The sequence below is a fragment of the Nanorana parkeri genome, unplaced genomic scaffold (genome assembly GCF_000935625.1).
Source record: "Nanorana parkeri isolate BGI_ZX_2015 unplaced genomic scaffold, ASM93562v1 scaffold1042, whole genome shotgun sequence".
Taxonomy (NCBI): domain Eukaryota; kingdom Metazoa; phylum Chordata; class Amphibia; order Anura; family Dicroglossidae; genus Nanorana; species Nanorana parkeri.
Window position 1 is genome coordinate 181,951 of NW_017307310.1, and position 7,332 is coordinate 189,282.

The 7,332-nt window shown below is 39.8% G+C and overlaps 1 long non-coding RNA gene across 1 annotated transcript in view; it reads left to right on the forward strand.

Annotated features, from left to right (window-relative positions):
- Positions 1 to 3,805: 3,805 nt before the first annotated feature.
- Positions 3,806 to 7,332, forward strand: part of LOC108796024 — a 22,886-nt gene continuing 19,359 nt past the window's right edge. Inside the window, exon 1 of the long non-coding RNA XR_001941779.1 lies at positions 3,806 to 3,867. This is a non-coding gene — a long non-coding RNA (uncharacterized LOC108796024). The remainder of the gene's footprint in view (positions 3,868 to 7,332) is intronic.

Sequence of the window (7,332 nt, forward strand, 5' to 3'; positions counted from 1 at the left end):
CAGGGCTACTAATTCGAGTTAATATGATCTTTAGGGCAGTATAACAGCGGATAATTGGCCTATTTTTCTGAACAACAATGTCATTCACAATAGCTTTATTATTTAATAACTTCAACCCTTGGCTGGGAGGACTCCGGCAGGGAAGACCTTTTCTCTCTAGCTGAAGTTGTTGGGGAAGAACAATAGCAATGTAATTGTAGAGATTTGTGAAGATGACTTGTGGAAATGAATTGTTTATATATGGAAGGTACGGCCTCAGCCTAAATTTCAGCAACTTGGAGAAGTGTACAAACCCGCAGCCAGACACACAGATCTCTAGTTCTGCTGGGAGACCTACTGCGCACTGCCATGCCAGCGCTATAATAACTCCTTATCTACACTGTGGCTATATTGCGACCCTTATCGCTAGCTATATACAATCTATTTTTACTAAAAGTGTGTTTCCATAAAAAAAATCATGTTTTCTGCTGTCTGGGTTAGGGTATCAATGAGAATGATTTACTAAAGTAGTTGAAAATGTTCACTCAATAAATGATATGAATATTCACATCAATTATCATGTGCAGTTGAAATAAGTAAACAGAAATTTGCCCTTTGCATTGGATAATTAAAGTGAACATTCATACAATTTATTCTATGAACATTCTCCACTCCTTTAGTAAATCAGCCTCATAACTCATTTAGTAACACATCTCCTTAGCGGCTGAATTACTTAAAGTCTTACAAATATGTCGTTTTTTGTGTGCATTTTATTGCATTTGCACTGTAAAAACACACACACACCTTTGCATGGGCTGGTGTTAGGCTGCGCTATCTGCTTGCACAGAAGAGTGAGTGAGGTGACAACGCACAGAGGAAGGGAACTTTTCCCCACACAGGAGCCAGAACAAATGCTGATCCTCTGCTTGTCCCTGCTGGCTCACCCCAAGCGTGGAACAATGTCAGCTTTGATGCACTTTAAGCAGGGACAGCAGGGGACTGTGATGATGTATGGCATTCTTGATCCTAGTGCATCGGATCCTGGGAGAAGCAGGAGGAGAAGGAGGAGGGGAAGGGGGGCACAAGTACAGAAATAAGGCTACAAAACATCCCAAACTCTCTCCTTCTAATTCCACCCTACTTCATTCCCACCTCAATCCACTTGCTGGATTTCAGTAAATAATAATCATTGCAACATTCGTTAGCTTCTGCGGCGTCTTCATGGGAACGGTTGTAACATATTTAATTTGTTTCCATGCAAATGTGTTGTTTGTAGAACAATGTAACTGTCCAGTTAAAAACACTTCCATTGTCGGATAAATATTTGCCTATAAAACAATGTCTATAGAGGAAGGGAAACTGCGCAACTTTGCGCTCACTTTAAAGCCCAGACGGCCATGATTGATGCATTATTCGTTTCCCGTTTATACCAAATAGAAATTATTGTCGGATAAGTAGTTTTGTTATTTGTAGTTAAACATGAAAAATTGCATGTTTGCAAGAGCTCAGTTAAGGATTTTTTTTGTAGTCTGTCAACCAAAAATATTTAGGGTTTTCTCAAGCGTTCCAATAATTCGCGAATATCCACGAACATTTTGTTACCAATCTGCGGCAGAGATCTTTCACATAAAAATGTACATAGTTATTTCAAACTCGCTTCTTTATTGTATTTTTATGGTTATAATGAAAATAATTAACAATGAATACAATGCAGGGCGAGCAAGAAAATGAGGAAACATTAAATACAGTTTAACATCTGACACCAGCGGAGATAGAATCGCCATATTTATCAATGTACAGACGCCATGATAGCTCACAGATCCTGGTTGCTGCGAAATGCAGGTGCACAGCCATCGTTTTTTATTGTAGCTTATTATACAAGTCGTCTGAAATCCTTTATAATTGCCTGTGACTGGAATAATGCCTGGAGGCTAAATCCCCGGGGCCCGGTGATCCCTGTACATCGCCATGGTCCGCCTTCTACATTGGACTTAGGGATGCGATATGACAACTTGTGGAGGCGACAGTATCTATAACCATCTATAACCCCCTATAGGTCTTATGGGATCCTTGCAGTGACATGCTTATGTTCCTCTGTTTTATAACCTGTACATCCCAAAACATATCTAATACATATCTTATTACACATCTTAATACATAAAATGTCACTTTTGCCCAGCGCAGAAAGTTTTCTCAGTGCCTCTCATTGACAGGAGGGAAGGAGGGGGGTCCAGCCATTCATTACACTGCACCAGGCAGGAGCATTTCTGCAAACCCTGGCTGCCAGTTAAGGGACAGCAGTGTCCTTTGTTCCCCGGGTCTCCTTCCCAATTTCAGGCTTCAGCAGCACATCCCCAAGTTTGTTTGTGAATGACGCTATTGCCATCTGGCATGCCCTACTTTTCCAGAAGTTCCAAATCTCCCTGCTAGTACAGAACAACAAGGAATAAGGAGAGCTGAGGGATCTAATTCCTGGCAGGGTGCGTGACACTTTGACCACATGATAAGAGTACCCAACATTATTTATTATTATTACTATTAATTTTGTATTATTATTAATAATATCAACAATTTGCTACTATTAACAATCGTCTTGTATTCGAGTAGAGTTTAAGTAGCCTTGTTTTGGACATTCAATTACCAATTAAAGTATTATTTAAAGTCAATTAAAATAACTATAAAATACAATGAGGGGAATTTATAAAAAATGGAGCAGACAAAAACTGGAGCAGATGTGCATAGCAACCAATCAGCTTCTCTCTTCAGTTTGTTCAGTTAAGATTTGAAAATGAAGGAGAGAAGCCGATTGGTTGCCATGCACATCTGCCCCAGTTTTTGTCTGCTCCAGTTGTGATAAATTCCCCCAATGTATACACAAACCCCAGAAGAGCAGAAACACACAGACACAGAACATTACACAATACATCACAAAATACATATCTCATGCTGCTTGGCTCTTCATATCTGATCACATAGGATTATTCCATCATCATCTTTTAGTCGTAGTCAGCATCCCCATCAATAACACGGTACCTGCTCCCTATGTGTGTACACCTTTGTGTACTGAATATTGCCAGTGTGAGTTTGTAAATAGGTGGAACAAGGCTGTGCTGAGTGACATCCAGGGATGACAAGCACTGGGAAGATCCTTCCAGTAGAATAAAAGTATATTCCATGTTGTGGAATATTGCCCAGTGCCACTTACCTGCCATCACATCTGCAGAATGCAAGCACCATCTACTGGAGGGACACCCGGGGTAACTGCTGCTGGCCAGCTGTTGTGGAACTACAGATCTCAGCAGGTTTCACAACAGCTGGACACTTTTGTTAATCCTGCTGCTTTAGAGCCTCCCGGGAGCCTGCAAGGTCTTCTGTCTAGTGCTACTTAAGAGTGCTAACGAGACGCCTTATGAATGATTAATTGATATTACACTGTCATAGTAAAGATCTAGCAAACCCTAGTAGCTGATAATACAATGACACATAATCCCTCATCTGGCCCAAGGCAATCCAGAAAACCTGTTTCGCTGACATCGTGACCCTTTTTTTAACTTATAAAGTTGATTTGGACAAATTGTAGACCCCACCAATTTAAATAAATGCACTTTTAATAAGTGATCATTAAAATGGTTATGTTAAATATAGTCAATTATATGCATGACTTCTTCCTAACAGTAGCTCCTATTCTCAGGGCTGCTTGCTTACTCCCTAACTACAGCCTGCAGGAGGAAACCTGATTATGCTGGATCCATACATTTCTATGGTATTCATCGGCTTAATGAATGCTTCTTTACTGTGGTCCATGGAGCCTGAATAGCCCTGCGTTATCATTTGATGAGTGCAGGAATGAGAGGACATGGGGAGGCTTCACCCTCTTCACAGGAGCTGGTAATGGATGGCACAAGTCAGGTGTGCTTTGGTCTCTCAAGGGCTGAAAAAAAACATACATTACTATAATTACCTGGAACAAGCGCTTAAATATCAATTCAGTGATAAGAGAATGTTCCTATGATGTATGCACAGATGGTGAGACTTCTGACATTGTACTTAAATTTGCTGTACAGGCTATTGTTCTATGTTATACACCATTTTAGGCTAAAAGAGGCTCATACATTTATAGTATTTTTATGGAATTATAATTAGTCGTTGTGTGTGTGTAAAAATATATCTTCCCCATAATGTAATAAATATCATAGTAATGTTGAGATGTTATAGTTTTCAGATTTGTAAAAAAAAAAAAAAAGGAAAAATCCAAGTACATACATTTTAAGCCCGTAAATTAAGTCCAAACAAGAAAATTACATCAAAAACAGAGCAGGAGAAATGGGGCGAGAATTTTGCACACACGTATTTACGCGTCCAAGTGCAAGAATTTTACTGGTCATTTCCGGTGGAACTTTTTGGTAAAAAAACCCATAAACATATGTACATCGGTAAATCTTTATGCCCATGTGCATGTAAAGCCTTAGGCCTCATACACAGGGCAATGAAAACACCCAATGCAAATAAGTTCTTTATTTATGGATCAGAATGCAGGTACTGTATATTATTTTCAATAGGGACATGCATACAAGTGTGTACACATGCAACGCCTTTAGATCTATAATACAAAATCAAAAAATCTGTGTCTGAGTACATAAATTTGAGGCTACTTGCACATGGACGTAAAGAAATGTACCAAATATATACCCATTTTTTTTTTCTGGTCAAAACATTTCTAGGTAATGATCAGTAAAATGCTTGCGTATAGATGTGTAAACATGTATGCGTTTAAATGTGTCAATTTCTTGTTCCATTCCTCCTGCTCTGTTTTCAGTGTAATTTTGTTTGAACCTCGTTTACGCACTTACGCATATATACGCTTAAACATATGTTTACATGCATATGCACATCAAATGTATGCTCTCGGGGGCAAGTTTTTGTATTACGGATCTAAACGCAGAGCATGTTTACGCACCTGTGTGCATGGCACCATTGAAAACAATACACCTGCGTTCAGATCCATTAATAAAAACACTTTGCATTGTGTTTTTTTTATGGTCGCGTGCATTTAGATTCATCAAACATCTTACTGATCAGTACGCTGGAAATTTTTGCTCGTAAATACAAAAAATATGATCAGATAGTTTCTTACGCCGTGTGCATGTAGCATTAATCATTTTTTAAAGCTGTTCCATATATGCTGACTTGTTATTTAGGTTTATTGCCACTGAAAGTCTTCCACATAGTAATAAATAGTCGTTATAACAGTAAAGGTTTTATTAAAGCTGATATGTGTTCAGATTAGTTGTAAGTGTTCTGGTTGTCATTTATTAAAGTGGAACTCTCACCCTCAGTGAGGGTTGCCTGGGTTGATGCTGGTTTGTTTGTGCACCTTTGTACACAGCATGTGTGTTTGCATTGGAGAACATGGCCATGCTCGGTAGACAATGCCTGGGATGCAGCTTACTTTGAGTGCTCAGATTACCAGTAAGAGATGAATAGCTAGTTCTGAACAATTTCCAGCACTGTACTTGGATAAACAGATACAAAGGGAGTATGTCAAATACATTTATAGAACATAAAATTCAACTTTACATTTTTAACCACTTGCTGACCAAAGTGTTAAACCCCCTTCCTGGCCAGGCCATTTTTTAGTATTCAGCGCTGCGGTACTTTGACTGACATTTATTCCGTCATGCAACGCTGTACTGAAATTAATTTTATACCATTTATTGGGGACAGATAGAGCTTTCTTTTGCCGGTATTTAATAATCACTGGGGGTTTTAATTTTTTACTATATAATGAAAAAGCACCAAAAATGTAAAAAAAAAAAAACTGTTCTCCCCTACTATATGTTATAAAACATTTATTATTACCCATTTTTTGGTAAAACATAAAAGACGGGGTCACGTCGGGAAAATAGACACCAAACATGTCAAGCTTTAAAGTTTTTGGCACCCGCAAAATCGCAAAAAACTACCATGCCTAAAATTGGCCATTCACGACGCTTGAAAGCTTTTACCGCGCATCAGTTTAGTGTGATCAGTGATTAATGGCCCTAAAATTATTGCTCACCCTCTGACGTTTGCGGCGATATGTAACATGTGCGGCGTAATCATTGTTTTCGCATGTAGGCACACCCGGCGCGTATTTACGTTTATATATGTGTGCACATGGGGGCTGGGGACTTTTTTTTGGTGTTTTGAAATTTTTCTTAATAGGAGACTTTAATTTTTTTTTTACACTTGACTGCTAAAAAACCCCCTATGTGATAGCCAATATACAATGAAAGGTTCTCTTTATGGAGACATCAGGGGTCCCCAAGACCCCTAATGTCACATTGGGACCCCCAAAGAAGCTGATGAAGCAGATATCTGCTTCACCAGCTTCTTCGCTGGCAAATGACAGCTAAAGGCGGAAGTGATATAATACAAATTGCTTCCGCATATAGAGAGAGAGAAAGAGAGATCAGCGGTGGGGGAAATGCAGATCTCTCCTCTTCTCTCTACTAGTAGCTGCTGTGCCGGTGTTGTCGGGCCTGTGCAGCGCAGGGGGGAAAGCGGAGCCCGGGATAAACGGCATCGACAACAGAGGGGGGGCAGCAGAGGGGGGGCCCGCACTGTGCACGGCTGTTTACATTGCAGGCGGGATTCTGTTTGTGCGCGCGCGAGCAGAGAAACAATCACATAAATGTACTTCCACTTGCCGGGAAGCATCCGGGTTAAAGGAATCTGAAATAAATCCCTCCATTAACGATAGCTCAACTAATTACATTCTTTAAAGTGTATCTAAACCCCAAAACAAAAATGTAACATATTACAACTTAGAAATTCTTAAATGTGGTGGCTGCATTCATTTTTAATTTTTTAAATTTATTTTCACCTGATGATCCATCCAGGACTTCTGCTATTTTTTAACTTCCTTTAACAGACCAAGCTGTCCAATCAAAGTGGCACTTGGAGGATTGAGAAAAACCATTTAACACTGACAGGGGTGATTACAATGGTCAGCTTTTATTCATTTATGTAAAAACTTTATCCCAAAAGGTAAAAAACAAAAAAAACTCTGTTGCTGTAACTAGTTAAAGTGGAGTTCAGCTTTAATCTGCTAGTCAAGTCCATCAACGTTTGCTAGTCTATCTAACACCACACTCTCCAAAGGGTGACAATACTGTTGTCCAAGAGTAGCTTCATTGCTCCTCCATATAGTGGAGTCGCTCTAGCCATAGCTTCGGCCAATCCTTCTGCTAGCTTCGGCCCCAGGACCCCTTCGGTTCAGTAGAACCGAAGGGCTGCTGTACGGGCTATTCACTATAGCCCGTACAGCTTCCGAACGTGGCCGAGCGGCTCAGTCGAGCCGAACGCATATGC